This window comes from Pipistrellus hanaki (genome assembly GCF_964339955.1).
Source record: "Pipistrellus hanaki genome assembly, chromosome: 2".
Taxonomy (NCBI): domain Eukaryota; kingdom Metazoa; phylum Chordata; class Mammalia; order Chiroptera; family Vespertilionidae; genus Pipistrellus; species Pipistrellus hanaki.
The window spans coordinates 100,548,337-100,563,561 of record NC_140504.1 but is presented as its reverse complement, the minus strand read 5'-3'; the positions used below and the strand labels follow the sequence as shown (position 1 = coordinate 100,563,561).

At 40.0% G+C, this 15,225-nt stretch overlaps 1 pseudogene across 1 annotated transcript; it reads right to left on the bottom strand.

Annotated features, from left to right (window-relative positions):
* Window positions 1-7,210: 7,210 nt before the first annotated feature.
* LOC311617413 (RNA-binding protein 43-like) lies at window positions 7,211-8,730 on the bottom strand (annotated as a pseudogene). The gene is made up of 4 exons: window positions 8,480-8,730; window positions 8,000-8,006; window positions 7,690-7,925; window positions 7,211-7,548 (listed from the first exon to the last, which is right to left on the bottom strand). The product of its transcript is annotated as an RNA-binding protein 43-like (transcript).
* Between the last annotated feature and the right edge of the window lie 6,495 nt (window positions 8,731-15,225).

Genomic DNA, 15,225 nt, shown 5'->3' with positions numbered 1-15,225 from the left:
TTTGCAGATAACAATGGCATAAAATTAGAAATCACCTACAATAAAAAATCAAACACCTGGAAGCTAAATACCCTGTTTCCCCGAAAATAAGACAGTGTCTTATATTAATTTTTTCTCCCAAAGTTGCACTAGGTCTTATTTTCAGGGGATGTCTCATTTTCAGGGCAACACAGTAGCATGCTATTAAACAATGATTGGGTTACTAAAGAGATAAAAGATGAAATAAAAAGCATCATGGCAATAAATGACAATGAAAACACAATTCAAAATTTAAGGGACACAGTGAAAGCAGTCTTGAGAGGGAAGTTTATACCTCTACAGGCCTACCTCAAAAAACAAAAGAAAAAATGTAATAAATTCTCTAACCCTACAGCTCAAAAAGTTAGAAAGAGAGCAACAAGAATTCCTAGCATAGGCAGAAGCAATCAAATAATAAACATCAGGATGGAAATAAACAATATAGAGACCAAAGTACAATACAAAAGATCAACAAAACCAAGAGCTGGTTCTTTGAAAGGATAAACAAGATTGTTGAACATCTAGCCAGGCTCACCAAGAAGCAAATAGAGAGGACCTACATAAGCAAAATCAGAAATGAAAGAGGTGAAGTAACAACCAATCCCACAGAAATACAAAGGATTATGAAAAAAATACTATGAACAACTCTATTCCAACAAAATGGACAACCTAAATGAAAAGGACATATTTCTAGAAAAGTACAAGTTTCCAAAACTCAATCAGTAAGAATCAAAGAACCTGAATAGGCTGATAACTACCAAACAAATTGAAGCAGCAATCAAAAATCTTCCAGCAAACAAAAGCCATGGACCAAATGGCTTTACAGGGGCATTCTACCAAGGATTCAAAGAAGAACTAAAACCTATCTTCAGACTATTCCAAAAAATTCCAGAGGAACATACGCTTCCAAGATCTTTCTATGAAGCCAGCATTACCCTAATCCCAAAACCAAATAAAGACACCAAAAAAAGAACTACTGGACAATATCCTTGATGAACATAGATGCAAAAATCCTCAAAAAAAAAAATCTTACAAATCAAATCCAGCATTACATTAGAAAGATCATACAACATGACCAAATGGGATTTATTCTGAGGACCAAGGTGGGAACAATATCTGCAAATCCATAACTATGATACATCAAGAAAACAAATTGAGAGACAAAATCACTTAATAATATCAACTGATGCAGAAAAGCACTTAAACAAATCCAAAAATCTTTCTTGATAAAAACAAAAAACAAAAAACAAACAAAACAAAACAAAACAAAAAAACTCTCAGAACAGTGGAAATAGAGGGATCATACCTCAACATAATAAAAGCCTTATATGACAAACCCATACCAACATCATATTCAATGGGCAAAAACTAATCTCATTTCTGATAGAATGGGAGCAAGACAGAGATGCCCACTTTCACCATTCCTGTTTGAAATAGTACTGTGAGTGCCAGCAATAGCGATCAGACAAGAAGAAATAAAAGTTATCCATAATGGATAAGAAGTAAAATTGTCCTTATTTGTAGATGACATGATACTGTACATAGAAAAACCCAAAGATGCCATTAAAAAAAACTATTAGACTAATAAATGAAATGGGCAATGTAGCAGGATACAAAATTAACACCCAGAAATCTATGGCCTTTTTATACACCAATAATGAACTCACAGAAAGAGAAACTGAAAAATCAATCTCATTTACCATTGCAACAAAAAAAATAAGATATCTAGGAATAAATTTAACTAAGGAAGGTAAAAGACCTGTACTCAGAAAGTACAGAACATAGAAAAAAGAGATATAGGAAGACATAAACAAATGGAAGAACGTACTATGATCATGAATTGGTAGAATCATCATTAAAATATTCATACTATCCAAGGCAATCTCAATGCAATCCCCATTAAAATACCAACAGCATATTTCATAAACCTAGCACAAACTCTCCAAAATTTCATCTGGAATTAAAAAAAAAAAAAAAGATGAACAGCAATCCTGAGAAAGAAGAACAAAGTTGGAGGGATCACAATACCAGATATCAAGCTATATTACCAAGCCATGGTTTTTAAAACTGCCTGGTACTGGCACAAGAATAGACCAATGAAACAGAAATCAACCCAAGCCATTATGCTCAATTAATATTTGACAAAGGAGGCAAGAGCATACAATGGAGTCAAGACAGTCTCTTCAATAAATAGTTCTGAGGAATTTGGTCAGATATATACATAAAAATGAAAATAGATCACCAAATTACACCATATACAAAAGCAAACTCAAAATGGCTAAAGGACTTAAATGTAAATTGGGAAAACCAGAAAAATCCAACAAGACTACATAGGGTTCAAAATAGCAGATATATGTTGTAGAGATATCTTTACTGACACAGCTCCTAGGGCAATGGAGACTAAGGAGAAAATAAGCAAATATGACTATATCAAAGTAAAAAAAAAAAAAAAAAAAAAAAAAGAAAACAATAAACAAAACAACAAGAATGCCCAGAGCATAAGAGAAGTTATTTTCCAATGCTATTTCAGATAAGGGTTTAATCTCCAAAATTAACAGAAAACTCATACAACTTAGCAAAAGGAAGATAAATGATCCAATAAAAAAAAAAAAAACGGGCAAAGGACATAAATAGACACTTTTGAAAGAGGACATACAGAGGCCAAAAGACATATGAAAACATGTTCAAAGTCACTAATCATCTGAGAGATGCAAATCAAAACAAGAATGAAGTACCATCTCACACCGTTGGAATGGCTATTATCAACAAATTAACAATTGAGGAGTGTTGGCAAGGATGCAGAGAAAAAGGAACCCTAGTGCACTGTTGGTGGGAATGCAGACTGGTGCAGCCACTGTGGAAAACAGTATGAAGCTTCCTCAAAAAATAAAAATTGAACTTCCATTTGACCCAGAAATCCCACCTCTAGGATATGAAACCAGAAATACCTATCTGAAAGGATATATGCACTGCTGTGTTCATAGCAGCACAATTTACAATAGCTAAGATTGGGAAACAACCTAAGTGTCCATCAGCAGATGTGTGGATTAAAAACTATGGTACATCTCTTAATTAATACGTAATGGAATACTATGCTGCTATAAAAAAGAAGGAACTTTTACCATTTTCAACAACAAAATGGAACTGAAGAGCATTGTGATAAGCAAAATAAAGCAGTCAGAGAAAGGTAAATATCATATAATCTCACTCATATGTGAGATATAATCCCATCTAATAAAAGAGTAATATGCAAATTGACCATCACACCAAGGCACAAGATGGCTGCCCCCATGTGGACACAAGTGGCCACCACAAGATGGCCTGCAGGGGAGGGCAATTGTGGGAAGTTAGGGGTAACCAGGCCTGCAGGGGAGCGCAATTGGAACTACCAGGCCTGCAGGGGAGGACAATTGGGGGGGACCAGGCCTGCAGGGGAGGGCAGTTCAGGGTCGGGGGATCTGGGCCTGCAAGGAAGGGCAGTTGAGGGGACCAGGCCTGCAGGGAGGAAAGTTGGGGGAGACAAGGCCTGCAGGGTAGGGCAGTTGGGGGGGAAACAAGGCCTGCAGGGGAGGAAAGTTGGGGGTGGGGGGAAACCCAGGACTGCAGGGGAGGGCAGTTGGGGAAGACCAGGCCAGCAGGTGAGAGCAGTTGGAGGAGACCAGGTCTGCAGGGAGGGCAGTTGGGGGAAGACAAGGCCTGTAGGGGAGGATAACTGGGGGGGACCCAGGACTGCAGGGAAGGGCAGTTGGGAGAAACCAGTCCAGCAGGTGAGGGCAGTTGGGGGAGACCAGGTCTGCAGGGGAGGGCAGTTTTGTGGGTCCAGGCCAGCAGAGGGCAGTTAGGGGTGACCAGACCTGCAGGGGAGGATAGTTGGGGGTACTAGTCCAGCAGGGGAGGGCAGTTGGGGGGGACTACACCTACAGGGGAGGGCAGTTGGAAACCAGCAGTTCTGGATTGTGAGAGGGATGTCCAACCACCCATTCAGGCCTGATCCCATGCGGCTAGACATCCCTCAAGGGGTCCCAGATTGGAGAGGGTGCAGGCTGGGCTGAGGGACACCCCCCATGCACAAATTTCATGCACTAGGCCTCTAGTAATCAACATAATTTGATGAAAAAAATAGATACAGAGACAAATGGCAGGGGAGGTGGGGGGTTAAAGAGCAAACAAAGTACCTGTATGCATGCATATTAGCATAACCAATGGACACAGACACTGGGGTGGTGGGATCTCCCCAGGGTGGGAATAGCTTGGGGGGAGGGGATCAATCGGGGAATAAGTAAAAATATGTAAAACTTTAGACATAAATAAATAAATAAATAATAAAAGGGTAATATGCTAATTAGACCCATAGACCAGCCATCTTCTGGTAGTCTGGTCCTCCTGTACTGAGCCATGGTGGTGGGGGCTGAGGCAGAGGCAGTTAGGAGTGGTCAGGCCAGCAGGGGAGCTATTAGGGGCAATCAGGCTGGCAGGGGAGGGCAGTAAGGGCTGATCAGGCTGGCAGGTGATGGTGGCTAAGGGTAATCAGGCAGGCAGCCAGAGGAGTTAGGGGCAATTAGGCAGGCAGGCAGGTGAACAGTTAGGAGCCAGCAGTCCTGTATTGCGAGAGGGATGTCCAACTATGGTAGGGGTGTCGAACTCAATCAGAGAAGGGGCCAAAATCTAAAATCCACCCTAAATCGCGGGCCGAATGGTTTACTGAGCAGTCATAAACTGACAATGTCATAAACTGACAGTGGAGTGCAGTGATGACAGCGCGGTGCGGGCCACATTGCAAGGCCTGGCGGGCTGGATTTGGCCCTCGGGCCTTGTGTTTGACACATGTGAACTATGGGATTGGGGCTAACCCAGTAGTTGGACATCTCCCTAGGGGTCCTGGATTGGAGAGGGTGCATGCTGGGTTTAAGGGAATCCTCACCCTCATGGATGAATTTTGTGTACTGGGCCTCTAGTAAATAAATAAAGGGAAAAAAGATGCTACACTATCTTTATAATTATAACAGAAGAACCAGCATTTTATGTAAGCAGTTAGGTAGATAAAAATGTTCCATATGTCTAGTAGTCTTGTAACAATGGGATTTACTAGTAATCAAATAATAATTTAACTTGTATCAGAAATACTTACCAAGTAGCTTCTCAAGAGACTTTTGCCAGCAGTCTTTTAAAAAAAAAGTTATTGATTGATTAATTTTTAGAGAGAGATAAAGAGAGGGGGAGGGAGGGAGATAAAGTAGCTTCCCAAATGACTTTTGCCAGCATTCTTCTTTTCTTTAATTTTTTTTATTGATTTTTAGAGAGTGTGTGTGTGTGTGAGAAAGAGACATTGACTTACTCTATCCATTCATGCATTCATTGGTTGATTCCTGTATATGCCCTGACCAGAGATCAAATCTGCAATCTCTCAAATAAATCTTCATTGTTAAAAGTATTACATACTAGAGGCACGGTGCATGAAATTCGTGCACGGGGGTAGGGGATGTCCCTCAGCCCAGCCTGCACCCTCTCCAATCTGGGACTCCTTGGGAGATGTCCAACTGCTGGTTTAGACCCAATCCCATAGTTGGACATCTCTCTCACAATACGGGCCTAAACTGGAAATTTGACATCTTCCTCACAATCCAGGACTACTGGTTCCCAACCACTCACCTGCCTGCCTGCCTGATTTCCCCTAACTGCTTCTGCCTGCCAGCCTGATCATCCCCTAACCATTCCCCTGCCAGCCTGATCAATGCCTAACTGCTCCCCTGATGGCCCGATTGCCCCTAACTGTCCTCCCCTGTCAGCCTGGTCACCCCTAACTACCTTCCTCTGCAGGCCTGATTGCCCCCAACTGCCTTCCCCTGCTGGCCTGGTCACCCCTAACTGTCCTCCCCTATACACTTGATCGCCCACAATTGCCCTCCCCTGAAGGCCTGATCCCCCTTCCCAACTCCCCTTACCTGCAGGCCTGATCCCCTCCAACTGCCCTCCCCTGGCTGCCATCTTGTGGTGGCCATCTTGTTTCCACATGGGGTCAGCCATCTTTGACCACATGGGAGCAGCCATCTTGTGTACTGGAGTGATTGTCAATTTGCATATTACCTCTTTATTATATAGGATTTATTATATAGGTTGTCCCTTTACCCCCATTGTCCTCTCGAACCTTCTATTCCCCCAAGCCCTTATCATCCTACCATCTGTGTTCATGGGTTATACACATATTCACATGTGTTCATTGGTGGATGTCTCTCCCCATCAACTCTCCCTTGCATTCCCTCCGAGGTTTAACAATCTGATCAATATCTCCATGTCTCTGAGTTTATCTTTGTTTATTAGTTTATGTTGTTCATTAGATTCCACATAAAAGTGAGATCATAGGATATTTATCTTTCTCTGACTGGCTTACTTCACTTATAATTCTCTCTAGTTCCATCCATGCTGTTGCAAATGGTAAGAGTACTATCTTTTTTTACAGCTGCATAGTATTCCACTGTATAGATGTACCAGTTTTTTAATCTATTCATCTGCTGATGGGCACTTAGTGGAAAAACAGTTTGGAGTTTCCTCAAAAAATTAAAAATGGAAACACCATTTGATCCAGTGACTCTAGTTCTAGGAGTATATCCCAAGAATTCAGAAACACACATCAGAAACAATATATGCACCCCTATGTTCATAGCAGTGTAATTTAAAATAGCTAAGATTTGGAAACAGCCAAACCTGCAATCTTGATGTATCTGAACAATACTCTAGACCAACTGAGCTACCTGGCTAGGGCTTGCCAGCATTCTTATTCTATTTAGAGTAAATACGAACTTTGTAAATGCTAAGATATTACCAATGGCATAATCATCATCATCATCATCATCATCTAAACTCACATATTACAATTAAAGCTACTTCTTTTTCTAAGAATTTGGGGTTGCAGAGAAAGTGATATTTCTTCAAAGTTTAGTGAGCTTTTTTCCAGTTTTATACCTTAGATATTATCTTTGCCACATAGACTGGGTTTAACCCGAGTCCCATTCCTTGTCAATTAGATAACCTCAGACAAGCATTCTAACCTCTCCAAATCCTAGCTCCTTCCCCTATGACATGAGGATTGCAATGCTTGCAATGAAGGATGGTTGCAAAGATTAAATGAAATAAAGTTCATAAAGCTAGCGTCAGCACCTGTTATCATCACTGTTGCTAAGATTTTAACACCTGTTTATATTATTAATTTCATAACTTCTTTTTTAAATAAGTAAACATCAGAAGATCCTATGTCAACATGTGTCTTATAAAAATTAATCAGAATCTGATGGTATCCCAAACTTAGTTTTTTACATGCCAACTTAATATTTCTTTTCTCTGTTCCTTTCCTTCCAAATCTAACCTCTCTTTTCTAAGCTCAAAGTGAAGACCATGTGAGTGTTTCTCAATAAATCTTTTACATGTTTTTCATTGTTTGGCTGCAAACCATCTTGAGCATTTTAGGCAAATTGTGATAATTTCACCATCCACTCTCTCCTGACATAGCACATGAAATCTTTCCAATGTGCTTTCCTAAAAGCTAATCTTTCTCAGGTTAAAAAAACAACAACAACAACAACAACAAAACATATGTTTCTATTTTCCTTGGCTCTATTAGTACATGTCTAGCAGTCTGGGGTACTGAGGACCTGGGTGACTCCAAAGAGTTATTACTTCTCTGTAAACTCCTTTTGGGGATCTCTTTATTCCACTTTTCCCCTCACTGATAAAATTCCTGTTTTGTTTTGTTTTCCTAAAAATATAACTTATGTTTAATAGCAAAGATTCTTTGAGCTTCTTGAGAGCCAGAAATGATTCTTGAACAGAGATTCTTCCATTTTGTTCCAAAGGACTGAAGCATAAACTTGGAATTTTCCTTTTCAGATACCTCACCAGACTTTCCAGAAGGGCTTGACAATTAAAAAGAGAAATCAAAAATAACATTTACAGCCTGGCCAACATGGCTCAGTGGTTAAGCATTGACCTATGGACTAGGAGGCTCTATTCCAAGTCAAGGCACATGCCCATGTTGTGAGCTGGATCCCCAGTAGGGCAGCATGCAGGAGACAGCCAATCAATGATTCTCTCTCATCATTGCTGTTTCTATCTCTCCCTCTTCCTTCCTTTCTTTTTATTTTAAATATATTTTATTGATTTTGTACAGAGAGGAAGGGAGAGAGATAGAGAGTTAGAAACATCGATGAGAGAGTGTCATTGATCAGCTGCCTCCTGCACACTCCCTACTGGGGATATGCCCGCAACCAAGGTACATGCCCTTGACCGGAATCAAACCCAGGACCTTTCAGTCCCCAAGCCGACGTTCTATCCATTGAGCCAAGCCAGTTTTGGCTCTTCCTTCCTTTCTGAAATCAATAAAAATATAAAAATTTCCCTTGTCTTCCTTAAAAAAAGAAAAAAAAAAGAAAAAGAAGAGCATTTATGGAGCTCAAGACTTTTTCACTACTCTAAAATGAGAGACTGCGAGTTGAATGGATTTAACCTTCTCTTCTAAACAGTGTTTCTTTTTTCTGATGGCATTCTCTACAACTTTTTTTTTTCTTTCAGTGTTGCATATGCAACCTTGGTTCTTGTTGGATATATCACATCTGCAACAATTCTGTCTTCATTCTTAATATCTTGGAAGTGACTCTTCATTAATTTGATTAGTGGTAGATCATTAAAAAGGCCAACCAGCAGACCAGCAATTACAACCATTTTTCAGAAGCTTTTGATTTATTGACATTCAAAACTGATACCTAGGAGCTCATGCTCATGGCTCAAAGGTATTCCTGATTTCTCTTTGCCTTGGCTCTATTAGTACATCCCATAGCCTGACAGCACAATCTCTCCAACTCCACCTCTACTCTCAGATTCTGATCTATGTCAATTTTATTATTAGTCTAGTAGTCAGGTTGGCCCTCCTGAGTCAGACCTCTCTGGAGTCCCCTGACATAGTAAAAAGACATGTATTTGGGGACACAAACATTCAATTTATAACATCTGTATTTCTGGAACCTTGACCCACATGGCTGTTTCCAAACATGTGCCCAGGTTTGGACTTGCTGACACGATTGCCAGCCCTTCGTGGGTCAAGGTTCCAGAAATATAGATGTTATAGATTGAATGTTTGTGTCCCCAAAGAATTCATGCATTGAACTCTATCCCTTAATGTGATTGTATTTGGAGGTAGGACTCAGAAATAATTCAGGTTAAATGAGGTCCTAAGGGAAGAGCCCTGATTCAATAGGATTAGTGTAATTTTAAGAAGAGACACCATAGTTCTCTTTCTCACTGTACCCTCACCTGGTGAAGAGAGAGAATCTCATGCCTTTTCTTACAAGTGCAAGGTGCAAAGCAGAAACAAAACCATTACCTGGAACCACACTTTGTAAGACCTTAATCTTGGATTTCTAGCCTCCAGAACTGTAAGAAATAGTTTTCTGTTTTTTAAGCTATATAATCTGCTGTATTTGTTATGGCAAACTGAGCAGACTAAGACAAAAGAGTGGAGCATATGCCTGTCTCACAGTGTTCCAAGGAAGACATAAAACTAGGACTTGCTTCCAGGTATATATCAATGAGCACTTTAACAGGCTGTCACAACCATTACTACATCAGATTCTAACTGCAGACTCAAGTAGTATATTGTGATACTCATTTTATAAAAGGGGAAACAGAAATAAAAGAAAAGTGACATCTGCAGTGTCATTATGAAGGTCAAGTTACCCAGACCATTGTTCTTTGCCCAACACTAAGCTGCTCTAATAGCAATCAATCATTATACAATGATACCATCTGCAAATTTGTATTTCCACACAAAGATCAATAAAAATGTTTTAAGGAGAATGTAGAGAGAGCCTGGGAAGGCACATGAGCTGATTATAGGCTGAGTCCAGTGGCACTGGCAGAGCCACATCCTGGAAACATACCATGCCAGAGGCAGGTATTTTGTCAGCCTGACCCTTGGCTCAGGTGCCAGGGGGTGGGTTCATTAGCTAAATTTAGCCAGGTGCAAGGAACAGATGCAATTATATGGGCTCAGGAGGAGTGACAATTACAAAGAAGCCACAAGAATGAAGAAGTACAGATTGATCTTTAACCATGATTTCACATAATTTCCTTTGTCTTAGACTCTAGTAAAATTTCCTGGAATCATGCTCTATATAATAAACATGATGCACCAGCTCTGGGTCACTGTCTCTCCATCAGAGGGCAGCATCCCACCTGGTCCCAGCTTTCACTACTATCTCTGTGTCTGTCTCTTTCATTCCTTTTATCAATCAGCAGCCACCCCTACTCGGGACTCTAGACATGCTGGTCATGGTAAAGAGAGAAAACTTACAGGAATTGCTTACATTCTACCCTTAAAGTGACAGATAAGTTTCAACTTCTAAGCCAGTTGTTTATTTGTTAGCAGCAGCAACCAATCCTATGCATTAATTCACATAACCCCAGTTCCAGACGAAACGCCATGGACCCAGACTCATACGGGGGAGTCTGGACTGTCAGGTAAAGAGAAAGGCACACAGAAGACTCAGAGAGGAAGCTGCAGTGAACAGGGGTCTGGAGGCACACATGCATGAGTGCACGCAAGACTGACTGCTGAGGTTGCTACTAGCTCTCTCTAGGGAAAGGAGTCGGAAGCTCCTGACTTCACTGAACCCCAGTTCTGATGGCAATGAATCCCAGCTCTGACTGCACTGAACCCCAGTTCTGGGCTAGCCTGGGAGAATCTGGACTGTCAAGGGGAAATTCAGGGGACCAAGGAAGGCAGAGGTCTGGAGGCACACACTCAAGGGCAGGGCTGATGGGAAGCCAAGACTGTCTGCTCCTCCCTGAGACTCTCCCCCCTCCAAGCTGAGCAAAGAGGCTTTTGCAGTTTTGCAAGTCTGGTTCTATAATGTTATATCCCGCACAGGTCTCCCAGCATAGACACACATGATACACAATTGGCCTGGAAGAAAATTCCTCCCAGTGATATGAACAACAATCAAGACTTAACTACAATAAGGCTATACATACACACAGACCACAAAGGGGCACACCAAGAGTGAATGGGGAGGCTGACCCACTGGGCCATATAGGAAACCTAGAACACAAAGCTACCCTATCAACTCAGGGAATAGCAAAAATGTGCAGACAAAATAACAGATCACAGATTAAAGAAATGGAGGAAAATAAACGACTGGATATAGAATTCAAAACCACAGTTATAAGGTTTTTCAAGAATTTCCTAGAAAAGGCCAAATAAATTTAGCCAGACACTCAAGGATATGAAAAAGGACCAACTATAATAAAAATTAAACATACACTGACTGAGATAAAAAATATTATACAGAGACCCATAATCAGACTAGAGGAATGCAAGAGTCAAGTAAAAAATTTGAAATACAAAGAAGCAAAAAAACTCTCAACCAGAAAAGAATAAAGAAAAAAAAAAATCTAAAAAGTTGAAGATAGTGTAAGAAGCCTCTGGGACAATGTCAAGTGTACCAACATCTGAATTATGGGGGTGCCAGAAGATGAGAGAGGTAGATTCTGAAAACCTATTTAAAGAAATAATGACTGAAAATTTCTCCCACCTGGTGAAAGAAATAGACTTACAAGTCCAGGAAGTGAACAGAATCCCAAACAAAAGGAATCCAAAGAGGACCACACCAGGACACATCATAATTAAAATGCCAAGAGCAAAAGACAAAGAGCGAATATTAAAAGCAGCAAGAGAAAAACAGTTACCCTGTTTCCCCAAAAATAAGACAGTGTCTTATATTAATTTTTGCTTCCAAAGATAAGCTAGGTCTTATTTTCAGGGGATGTCTTATTTTTCCATGAAGAAGAATATGATACACATTTAATGAAAATAAAGGACATTTCTTACCTGTATACGGTACGGTAGTACAGTAGTTGTCAACACAAACCAGACAAACTGTGAATCCTACAGTATCAAGAATTTACTCATTTATTCAATTACAATCATGTCATCATCTTCTGGAACATCATCATAACAATCCAATTCCTGAATTTCCTGGTGAATTTCTTGTGACTCCATTTCTTTCAGAATCAGTGGACCAAATCTTTCATGTTTGGCAATAGCATTCTGAGACAGAGCCTGGGGGGGCGGGGGGGGGGGGCTGGCTTATTTTCGGGGGATGCCTTATATTTCACTCAGAAGGAAACCTGTAAGTAGGTCTTATTTTCGGAGGATGTCTTATTTTCGGGGAAACACGGTAGTTACCTACAAGAGAGCACCCATACAATTGTCAGCTGATTTCTCAACAGAAACTATTCAGGCCAGAAGGGAGTGGCAATAAATATTCAAAGTGATGAATAGCAAGAACCTACAACCAATATTACTCTACACAGCAAAGGTATCATTCATAATTGAAGGGCAGATAAAGAGCTTCACAGATAAGACAAAGCTAAAGGAGTTCATCACCACCAAACCAGTATTAAATGAAATGCTGAAAGGTATTCTTTAAGAAGAGGAAGAAGAAGAAAAAAATAAAGGTAAAATTTATTAAAAGCAAATACATATCTATCAACAATTGAACCCAAAAATTAAATGAATTTAAAGTCTGAGAAACAGAATAAACTGGTGAATATAATAGAATCAGGGGCTTAGAAAGGGAGTGGACTGATCATTCTCAGGGGGAAAAGGGTATGGGGGTGCAGGAAGAGACTGGACAAAAATTGTACACTTATGGATGAGGACAGTGTGGGGAGATAAGGTCAGAGGGTAGGGTGGGAACCGTGTGGAGGGGAGCTATGGTGGGGGAAAAGGAGAAATTATTGTAATAATCTGAATAATAAAGATTTATTTTTTTTTAAATGTAATATGCTAATTAGACTGGATGACCTTCCAGATGAAGCTGAGGCTGCAAGTGAAGCCTGGATCCCGAGTGCCTGGATTCCGAGTGCCTCTTCAGCTGCTCGAGAGAAGCCAGGTTCCCAGGTATCAGAAGGAAGTCCAGGTCTCAGGTACCAGAGGGAAGCTGGTACCAGCATCCAGGGGAAGGAAGATCTACTCTTTTTTTTTTTTTTTTTTAGCTTTTAAATATTTTTATTTTTTTATTAAATTATTATCTGTGTACATATTTTAACATTGCCTCCCCCCATACATACCCTCCCTCCCCAGAGTTTTGTGTCCATTGGTTGTACTTATATGCATGTATACAAGTCCTTTGGTTGATCTCTTATCTCCCCCAGATCTCCCTACTCTCCCCGCTGTAATTTTACAGTCTACTTGTTGCTTTACTGTCTCTATATCTATCTTTTGGTTTGTCAGTTTATAATGTTTTTAAATATCCATAAATGAGTGAGGCCATGTGGTATTTCTCTTTCATTGACAGGCTTATTTCACTCAGCATGATGTTCTCTAATTCTATCCAGGTTGCTGCAAATGATGAGAATTCCTTCTTTTTTATGGCAGCATAGTATTCCATTGTGTAGATGTACCAAAGTTTTTTGATCCAATCATCTGCTGGCGGGCACCTAGGCTGTTTCCAGATTCTAGCTATTGTAGATTGTGCGGCTATGAACATAGGGGTGCATATATCCTTTCTGATTGGTGTTTCTAGTTTCTTGGGATATATTCCTAGGAGTGGGATTACTGGGTCAAATGGGAGTTTCATTTTCAGTTTTTTGAGGAAACTCCACACTGTTCTCCACAGTGGTTGCACCAGTCTACATTCCCACCAGCAGTGCACGAGGGTTCCTTTTTCTCCACAACCTCGCCAACACTTGTCGTTTGTTGATTTGTTGATGTTGGCCATTCTGACAGGTATGAGATGGTACCGCATTGTTGTTTTGATTTGCATCTCTCAGATAATTAGTGACTTTGAGCATGTTTTCATGTGCCTTTTGGCCTTCCTTCTGTCCTCTTTTGAAAATATTCTATTTAGGTCCATTGCCCATTTTTTAATTGGATCATTCATCTTCCTTTTATTTAGTTGTATAAGCTGTTTATAGATGTTGGAGATTAAACCTTTATCAGTGGTAATATTTGCAAATATGTTCTCCCACACAGTGGGCTTTCTTGTTGTTTTGTTGATGGTTTCTTTTGCTGTAAAAAAAGCTTTTTATTTTGATGTAGTCCCATTTGTTTATTTTCTCTTTAGCTTCCATTGCCCTAGGGGCAGTATCAGTGAAGTTCTTTTGGCATATATCTGAGATTTTGTTGCCTGTGGATGCTTCTAGTATTTTTATAGTTTCCCGTCTGATGTTTAAGTCCTGTACCCATTTTGAGTTTATTTTTGTGTATGGTGCAAGTTGGTGATCTAGTTTCATTCTTTTGCATGTATCTGTCCAATTTTCCCAACACCATTTATTGAAGAGACTGTCTTGACTCCATTGTATATTTGTGCCTCCTTTGTCAAATATTAATTGAGCATAGTGATTTGGGTTGATATCTGGGTTCTCGATTCGATTCCATTGATCTATATGTCTGTTTTTGTGCCAGTACCAGGCTGTTTTGAGAACAGTGGCTTTGTAATACAGTTTGAAGTCTGGTATTGAGATCCCTCTTCTTTCTCAGGATTGCTGTGGCTATTCGGGATCTTTTATTGTTCCAAATGAACTTTTGGAGAGTTCTTTCTAGGTCAGTGAAATATGCCTTTGGTATTTTAATGGGGAGTGCATTGAACCTATAGATTGCTTTAGGAAGTATGGACATTTTGGTGATGTTGATTCTACCAATCCATGAACATGGTATGTTCTTCCATCTGTTTACATCTTCCTGTATCTCTTTTTTCAGTGTCGTGTTTTCCGCATATAGGTCCTTTACTTCCTTAGTTAAGTTTATTTCTAGGTATCTTAATTTTTTTGGTGCGATGGTAAATGGAATTGCTTTTTTAGTCTCTGTTTTATAAATTCGCTGTTGGTGTATAGAAATGCCATAGATTTCTTGGTGTTAATTTTGTATCCTGCTACGTTGCCAAATTCATTTATTAAGCCAATTAGTTTTTTAATGGAGTCTTTTGGGTTTTTTATATACAATATCATGTAGTCTGCAAATAAGGATAACTTTACTTCTTCTTTTCCAATTTGGATGCCTTTTATTTCCTCCTCTTGTCTAATTGCAATGGCTAGTACTTCCAGTACTATGTCAAAGAGGAGTGGCGATAGTGGGCATCCCTGTCTTGTTCCTGTTCTTAGAGGGAATGGTTTTAGTTTTTGTCCATTGAGTATGATGTTGGCTGTGGGTTTATCATA